The 9223-nt window shown below is 52.0% G+C and overlaps 1 protein-coding gene across 2 annotated transcripts in view; it reads left to right on the top strand.

The window, feature by feature from the left end:
- Window positions 1–8537: 8537 nt before the first annotated feature.
- Window positions 8538–9223, top strand: part of TTC39A (tetratricopeptide repeat domain 39A) — a 43477-nt gene continuing 42791 nt past the window's right edge. The window contains exon 1 of one of the 2 annotated variants that reach the window (XM_005872494.2): window positions 8538–8595. The gene's annotated coding sequence lies outside the window, so the exon portion shown is untranslated. Of the gene's footprint in view, window positions 8596–9097; window positions 9119–9223 lie in introns of those variants that run through there. The other variant, XM_005872495.2, reaches the window with a different exon arrangement.

Here is a 9223-nt window from a genome sequence, read left to right on the forward strand (position 1 = left end):
CTGGGGGCCTAGCAGGTGAGAGCAGGCACCCTGTCGCCCTGCGGGACTGTCCACATCTGGGGGCAGCGGTGGGGAAGCCTGGGTCCCAGTGATGGTCCATGGTGGAATAGATGCACCCGAGGTCACTGTTACACTCTCACCAGGACCCCCATGGAGAAAGGTCAGCCTCCCTCCTACGTCACTCCACCTCCCCAGCTGTCCCCACCTCCGGGGTGAGCTGGTGTCTCTAGGTGTGTTCCCCTGAGACGGGGAGGAGCTAGCCCTGACCTCTCTTCTGAGCTGTCTTGACCCCCAATTCCTTTCCTTTACACATTTAAAGTTTGCCCTGCTACCCCCTGGCAAAGGACAATCCAACCGCCCTCCCAGTGCCTCCCTCTGACTGTCCTATGAGCACCTCAAACTTGGCAAGCCCTAAGTCAAACTTCCCATCTTCACCCCCAAACCTGTTCCTCCTCCTGTTTTCCCATCTCGGAGGATGGCACAGTCATCCACCTCGTTGCCCAAGCCCGGCACCTGGGCGTTATCCCTCTCACCTCCCTGCCTCACCTCCACCTCAGTCTCCAAGTTCTGCTGACTTAACCTACTGGATGTGGCTCAGAGCTGCTCACTGCCCTTGGAGCGATGCAACAGCCCCTAACGTGCCCACTTCTTCCATCTCCTCCTCCCGTGCATCCTTCAGACTGGTCTCCTCTAAAACACAGACGAGACCATGTCATTTTTCTGCTTTAAAACCCTTCCGAGGACCTCAAGGGGGTAGGCTGTGCCCCTCCCCCAGGCCTGTTTCCCATCACCCCCTGACCCTCATGCTGCTCCACAAACACCAGCTGGCTCTGAGGTGTTCTCACAGCCGTGCCAGGCTGTGGGGTGCCCCTGCCTGGAATGCCGTCCTCCACTCCTGACATTCACCCGTAAGACTCAACGTTAGGTGACCCTTTTTAGACAGGCTTTCTGAGCCCGCCTTGAGTCAGGCTCAGGGGGGTTCCAGGCTCCAGCATCTTTGCTTCCCTCTCATGGCTCTCATTCAGTCTTTCAGCAAACATTGTTGAGCAGGCGATTGTACTGGGCGCTGCAGGTATACTATTACTTCACACATACAGATCCCTGCTCTCAGGGGGCCATGTTCAAGGTTGCACAGATGGAGGCTGTGTCTCCTCACGGTTTAGAATGGGGTGATGTGATGAACAGTAAAACCCACCATGCCCAGAGCATTCTGGCAGAGAGGGCAGCTCATGTACAAGCCTGAGGAGCAGAAAAGGGGGTGGTGGGTGGTTGAGGTTCAGTCCTGGTGGGATCCTAGAGGCAGGCTGACCAAAACAAACAAGGCAAGGAGTTTGGATTTCACAGTGTGTTGGGAAGCCACTAGAGGGCGCTACGGAGAGGATTTACATATTTAACAAAGAGCCCCATGGAGAAGGGATTTTGTGCACAGACCATTTCAACACTGGGTCACAGTCACCTTTTCTGTCTCCCTACTGCACATGGAGAGTGGACAGAGTTTGCCCCCATGTTCCCAGAGCCCAGCACAGAACGGAGCTTAGAGTATGCTTTCTGCCCCCATGTCCCCAGAGCCCAGCACAGAACGGAGCTTAGAGGATGCTTCAGTGTTGATGGGGACATGGGGGGATGATTTTTGAGGAGGGTGAGATCCCCTGGCTAGGGCGGTAAGGAGTGGCCAGATGGATTTCTTGCCCAGGGGCTGTCCTGCCTGTAAGAATCCAGCTGTGCTCTGTCCTCTAGGCACCCAGGAGCCTTTTGCGTTTCAAATGTGTATATACTGCTGATGTCACAGTGTGGATGGAGGCAGGGAGACTGCAGGGAAGGCTGGTGTGATGATGCAGGACAGGTGCTGGGTGTGGATTAGTAGAATGGAGGGAATGGGGGAGAAGAAACTAAGAAGGAATGCCGACCGGTGTGGCTCAGTGGTTGAGCATCGAACCCATGAACCAAGAGATCACTGGTTCAATTCCCTGTCAGGGCACATGCCCGGGCTGCGGGCTCGATCCCCAATAGGGGGTGTGCAGGAGGCAGCCAATTGATGATTCTCTCTCATCATTGATGTTTCTATGTCTCTTTCCCTCTCCCTTCCTCTCTGAAATCAATAAAAATATCTTTAAAAAAAAAAAGAAACTAAGAAGGAAGAACTGAGAAGTGGTGAATGGACAGGCTGGGAGGCCAGATCCAGAATGACTAATGGAGGGAGGGAGGGAGGTGAGAGACGGTGAGGAGAGGGAGATGGGGGATTCTGGCCAAGGAGAGTCCTCTACATCCCTCCATGGGCCTGTGTGAGGGAGTATGCAGGAGGGTCTGAACACATGTGCCTTTATACCTCAGGGAACTTGCCGAACACAAATACCCAGAAAATTCTTTGCTCCCAGTTTCCCCCACCAGGACTCACACACAAACCTAAGTCTCCATTTTCCCAGCTTAGGACCTGTGACTTCTCCACCCTTGTCCCACAGCCTGGCCAAAGGGTAAAGAGCTTGTGAGGGTGTTCAGATCCAGTTCTGCCACTTGTTTATTGGCTCTACGACCTTGATTCAGTTAATTGGGCTGTGTGAGCCTCAGTTTACTCAGCTGAAGTGGTGGGAAGATCTAGTGAAGTCACAGTGGTAAAGGACCTAATACACAGTCACTAGGGCATATTCCGTCAGTGTTCTGTAAATTCGGGTTCGCTTCCTTCTTGCACTGGTGTGAGGTAACCTCCCTTCAGAGGGATTTGCATCGGACAGAGGGGATTTCTGAGAGGTTTGAGGGCCAGTTGTGGGATTCTGGGCACCAGGATTAGGTAATGTTAACTGAAGGTCATTGGCATCAATTTGACACCAACAGGAATCCCCAAATTGGGGTGCAGTGAAAAAGGAAACTTGATTCAGTGCAAACAGCTCAATTATGAAACAGCATTGCCCTGAAAACAGCATGGCTCTTAGGCAGCCCTGGAACCAGGCAGCTCTGGGGCCAGGCCCCTCTCTGGCTGGACCGCTTTGCTCTGTTCCTGCATTTGTCTGCTCTGTGCCAGTCTGCTGTGCCCTGCATAGGTCTGCTCCACTCTGCTCCAGCAAGACTTTCCCTCTTCAACCTTCCTAGAAAGGAAAAGTGTGCTCTCAGAGCCAGAGAGGAGCTGATTTATGTAGATAGAAGTCCTCGCCCCTGGCCCATGATTGGTTCATCCTAATGCAAATGAGGACTCCAAGTCCTCCAAGTTTGATTGGTCCAAAAGGCACTGTCTTGATTGGCCAGAATGCAGCCACTCTGATTGGTGGGTGAAAAAGCTGCTTGAGGGATATAGCTGTGTAGCTCTGATTGGATGGGAAAAGCCTCAGCCCTTTGGTTGACACAGGATTCCAGGAACTCCTTTATAAAGGCTGGCTCCAAGGACAGAACACAGTGCTGGCAGAGCAGTTCTGTGCAGGAGGCAGGCAGCTTAGTGCAGGAACTGCAGTTTGCCTGAGAGACCCCTGTATAGAAATGGCTGCTAGGCTCTTTTTAAAATTTGAGCCCAGTTAGCCACCAGAAGCCCATTCTTAGTAGGTATCTTCTTCCTCAAGGTCCACAGTAGCTGGGAACTGTTACAACAGGGAAATGACACCCATGCATCTTACACAATATGGACCACCATCTCCTCCGCCTACAAATAGGGCCCCTTCCTGTAGCCCCCACTTATGGCTGCTCCTGTAGGAGATAGCGCCGGGAACAAAGGGGAAGGGGGAGCAGGAAGATTGCCTTTGAGAGAGCAATTAAGTGGCAGAGCTGCTCAGGGAGGGAACACCACCCCCACCTCCCGAGAATGGAGGACGGCTGGGGCTGCTGTCCACAGAATTCTTGCTCTTGGTTTGAGCCTAAGCTCAGGAGCTCTCTGATGCCACCAGGTTAGGGAGTTTCTAGTTGGTGACTGGAATCCTTGGGCAGCTTTTGTCTCTTCCTTGGGACTGGATCTGAACTGGATGCCAGTGCTGGGTTTTCACCTCTGTGATTCTCAGATCCTTTGAGTTGACTATCAGACTTATCATTTTAATTCAAGATTCTACAGTGTTGAAGCTTCTGATCCTGGGATTCTGATAACCCTTATTGCCTGTTAAGAGTACTTAGGAAGCAGAGAAGAGTAACAGAAAGTTTTTATGATTCTACGAGAGGCCTGGTGCACGACATTCGTGCACTGGTGAAGGGGGAGGGGTCCCTCAGCCTGGCCTGCGCCCTCTCCCAGTCCAGGACCCTTCGGGGGATGTCCACCTGCCACGGAGGTGGGAGAGGCTCCTGCCACTGCCACTGTGCTCGCTAGCTGTGAGCCCGGCTTCTGGCTGAGCAGTAGTGCCCCTATGGGAACGCACTGACCACCAGGGGGCAGCTTCTGTGTTGAGTGTCTGCCCCCAGTGGTCACTGCACGTCATAGCAACTGGTCGTTCCGCCATTCGGTCAATTTGCATATTAGGGTTTTATTACATAGGATAGGATGGCCCTTCTCCAAGCCCCTCAGCCATCCTGGAAGGAGCCTTTTTGAAGAACTTCCCACTTCTGGGAGAGCCAAATGTACGTCTTCCACATCTTCCCTCCCAGGAGAGGAAATTTCTCTCACAGCCCAAGACTCCTAGGCTTTCCTTTCCTTTTCCAAGATCAGCCTTTCTCAGCTGAACAGCAGTGCAGAAATCTATTCCTTTTAGGTAAAATCCTCCCTCCACCCTATAAGTGGTTAGTTTTGCCCCATGTCCCTCAACAATATGGTTATATTAGGACTTACGACACTTGGTGAGACATCAGGTCACTAGACACTTCATTCCTTCTGATGCCCATTTTCCTCCCTGGGATGAAGTTTGTCCCTGCCTGTTCCCTTCCACAGCCTCAGGCTTTCCCCTTACTCCCCGGAAAAGTCGGCTCTGGCAAGCACCCACTGCCTATACGATTCATCTCCAGCTAAGAAACACCATCCCCCAGACAGAGCATGTAAGTCTCAGATCGAAGGTGACTCTGCTGTCTTCCCAAGAACATGGGTGAGTGCGTACTTCCATCTCACCTGAGTGACTGAGGGCACACCCAGGCACTGGCCCTGAGCACAGGTCAGACCAGTCAAAGGGGGATGACATGACCACAGGCTCAGTGCACAGCACTGCACTCAAATTGTCACCCTTCTCTTTCTCTTGCCCCCGCCCCGTCCAGCTTCTCTCCCAGAGACCCCCTGGATGAGGCCCCTGCCTCTAGAATGCCCCCATCCCCTGCCACCCCGCTGCCTCAGTGATCTCGATGGTGCGCTGAGTTAACATGCATCATCCCCTTCAATCCACTATAGCTCTGACTGGGGGGGGCTTGTCTTCAATTCTAATGGATGAGGAAATTGAGGCCTCCTCATGCTTTCTCAGATGCATAGACATTGGGGTGTTTTAGTACTAATTTTGTATTCAGCTTTTTAAAAGTATTTTCCCAGCTTTTAGAGAACTTATTCATGTAGCAAATATTTACTGAGCACCTACCTCATGCCAGGCACTGTTCTGGGCACTGGAAATAGAGAACAAAAATGAAGGAAAAAAAAATCCCCGCCCATGTGGCGTGTAGAATTTAATGGGGAGAGACAGAGAATAAATGAATAAGCAAAATTACAGGATGTCAGGTATCAAGGGCTATGGAAAAAATAATGCAGGGGAAATAAATTTGAGGTCTGAGGGTAAGAGTTCCATTTTAAGTAGGTTGGTCAGGGAAGGCCTCACAGAGAAGGTGAAATTCGAGCTGAGATCTGAAGGGGGTTGTTTGAGGGGGTACTCATGTGAGTATTTGCAGGCAGAGCATTTCGGGTGAATAGCAAGTGCAAAGGGCCCAAGGGGGGAGATGCTGGCTATTTGGAGAAGAGCAAGGAGACCAGCGTGGCTGAATAAGAGAGAGAAGGGAGGTGACATCAGAGAGAGAGATGGGGGTGCAGGTCATGCAGGGCCTCATGGCCATGGTGAAGACGTTAGGTTGTGTACTAAGAACATGGGTGCAGGGTTTTGAACAGAAGGGTGACACAATCTGATCAAATGGGTCCGGTGCTGTGTGAAGAAAAGACAACAAGGGGACAGAGGCAGGAGCACGCTTTAGGGGTCAGGAAAGGAAAGATGAAACACTAATGATAAGGCCCTGTTCCTGGTGCTTTATGTATATAACCTCATTTGATCCTTGCAACAACCCAGTGAGGTTGCTACCATCAAGATCCCCATTTCAGAGATGAAGTCAGGGTGTGAGAGAAGGAGTGTAAGCCCTGCCTTGCAAACCTGCCCTCTAGACCACTCCCTGCCCTGCCTTAAGCTAGTACGGTGAGTTGCTTGGGGGCTGTACAGCTAGACATGGTGGGCCAAGAATCCAGCCAGATCGTCCTGGCTCTGGAGCCCAAGCTCTAACCCAGGGGTTCTCAACCTGTGGGTCGCGACCCCTTTGGGGGTTGAATGACCCTTTCACAGGGGTCGCCTAAAACCATCGGAAAACACATATATAATTACATATTGTTTTTGTGATTAATCACTATGCTTTAATTATGTTCAATTTGTAACAATGAAAATACATGCTGCATATCAGATATTTACATTACGACTCATAACAGTAGCAACATTACAGTTATGAAGTAGCAACGAAAATAATTTTATGGTTGGGGGTCAGCACAACATGAGGAACTGTATTAAAGGGTCACGGCATTAGGAAGGTTGAGAACCACTGCTCTCACCCCTGACAAGATGCCACTCAATGCCCCTTCTTTCCAATCAAAACTGGTTGTGGTCTCTTGGGCCTGACTGGGCTCCTTCCTTAGACCCACGCTAGGCAGCTCCTGGAGACCAGACTTGTAGAAGAGCTCTGATCCCGGAACTGAGAACATCGGAGCAGGGAGGACCCTTGAGCTCCTGGTCCAGTCTTCTCTCCTCTTTATATTGGGCAGGAAAATGAAAACTAAGGGCAGAGTCGGGCAGTAACTGCCCAAGGTTACACAGCCAGTGGGAGTCAGAGTCGATGGGGCTGGAGGAGGCTGGCCCAAGGAACAGGCCTAGATCCTTCTCAAGGGCCCCTCTCCAGGGAATGTTTAAGAGCTGTGACTCTTACAGCCCTCTTCAAGAGCCCTTTGTTGATGAACCTGTCTACTTGTGAATTATTAACAGCCTGTAGCCTGCTGGGTGGGGCGCGCTCACTTTAAGACAACCCGTTTTACAGTCAGCAGCTCAGGAGGGCTCTGGGAGTCCTGGCTGGTGGAGACAGGGCACTTCCTGCCAGGGAAAACCTGGAGGAAGGGGCTGTGAAGGGGGAAGGGGACAAGAGGTCACCCAAGTACTGCACCGTAAGCCTCACAGTATCCGTGAGAGGTGGGGACATTTATCCCAGGTTTACAGATGGAAAGACTGAGGTCCAGAGAGGGAGAAGCAGCTCTGACTTCACAGCTTAAGCCAGTGATGGCGAACCTTTTGAGCTCGGCGTGTCAGCATTTTGAAAAACCCTAACTTAACTCTGGTGCCGTGTCACATATAGAAATTTTTTTATATTTGCAACCATAGTAAAACAAAGATTTATATTTTTGATATTTATTTTATATATTTAAATGCCATTTAACAAAGAAAAATCAACCGAAAAAATGAGTTCGCGTGTCACCTCTGACATGCGTGTCATAGGTTCGCCATCACTGGCTTAATTTCTTTCTACAACAGTGGCCCCACTTTTCCCATGCATACACCCTCATTTCTGTGACCCCCATTTCCACACACTTTCCCCACAGGATAAATAGTCAAGACCGGGGTTTATGCTATGGCTGGACCCGAGTCCAAGTTACACTCGGTACAAGCCTCAGTGTTCTCATCTGTAGGATGGGAGATAAAGCTACTTCGGAGCTTTCTGGAGCATTCTGAGGTGGTTTCATTAAACAGATGTTTACTGAGGGCCTTCTTAAGCCGAGACTTGGAACAGCTGCAAGAAGCCCATGCGAGGTCCTTATGGCCCCTCTTACATATGCTGCTGGTCTTCTCACCAGCTTCATAAACTCCAGCGTGCCCACCTCCACGCTGTCACCCACACTGTCCTCCCATCTGGTGTCTCTTCCCATGGCTTCCTTGTACATAAATAATACAAACTTCAAGGGTCAACTCTGCCCAGCTTCTCCAGGAATCTCTCAGGCCCCCCAGCCTGCGCAGCACTGTCCCTTAGCTGGATGGCTATCTGCTCCTTGTAGTTAACTATCTTTTCGTGCCGATGTCCGAATCCCAGAGGTGGGATGAACCTTGCCAGGGAGCATCCAGCCTCTGCTCATATATGGGCAGGATTAGCACTCCTAGCTTTGCAGAAAGCCTGCTTAGGTTTAACCAGCACTCCCCGAACCCTCTCCCCTCGCCACCAGGCCCTACTGCCTGGCTCTCCCGACCTAGCCCAAGTCTCCCCACCAGGGCTGCTCTGCGAGCTCCTCCTGTTTCCTCTTCTGACATCCTAGAGCCAGGGCTGTTTCCCTGGTGCGAGAGTCCCTCCTCCCCCTGTCCCCTGCCTTTGTGAAGGGGCAGCTCTACTGGCAGCCACGTGGTCTGATGAGTCATGGTTAAGTGCACCAGGGGCCTGGGGGTGGTGGCTGCTTAACTCCTCATGGGCCAGTGGTTCTTTCTGCCAGACCAGGTGAGCTTCAGCCCTGGCCCTAGACATACACCTCAGGGCTGGGCACACAGTGGCATCTGAGGAGTGTATAGGTGACTCTCACATAGCCACTGGGGGGTCCGGGGAGAGGGAGCCGAGGAGGCAAGAGTGTGAACTTTGTTGTCGGGAGGGCTGGGTTCCAATCACTACTTGCCATTTATTAGGTGAGTGGCCTTGAGCAAGTCACATGAACCCTGTGCCTCAGTTTCCCCATCTGCAAAATGGCAGGTACTGGGATCATTTGAGAAGGCGAGTGAGACCTGTTGGCTAGCAATGAGTGCTAAACCACATTATTGTCTGCCCTTTTGCCTCCTCCAACACAGAGACCAGTGGGCAAGTGGGTGGGATTGAAATCCACGCCTGACTCTAGAGGCCGGGACTTTGTCTGCATGAAGGCCCCCGCTGATGAGTGCCCCAGGGCATGCGGGCTCAGGTCCCGGCGCTGCAGGCGCTGCGTGGAGAGGGGAGAGTGACGGATCTAGGAGAACTTTCTGGGCCCAAATAGGTAGGGCTGTGCGAGGAAGGAGCGAGCTCCCGGTCTCGGGGGGCTGCGCACTGTGGGTACGGGGCATGGGCCACGCAGCCCTGGGCTCTCACCTGTCGGAGCCGG

Source organism: Myotis brandtii, unplaced genomic scaffold (assembly GCF_000412655.1).
Source record: "Myotis brandtii unplaced genomic scaffold, ASM41265v1 scaffold382, whole genome shotgun sequence".
NCBI lineage: Eukaryota > Metazoa > Chordata > Mammalia > Chiroptera > Vespertilionidae > Myotis > Myotis brandtii.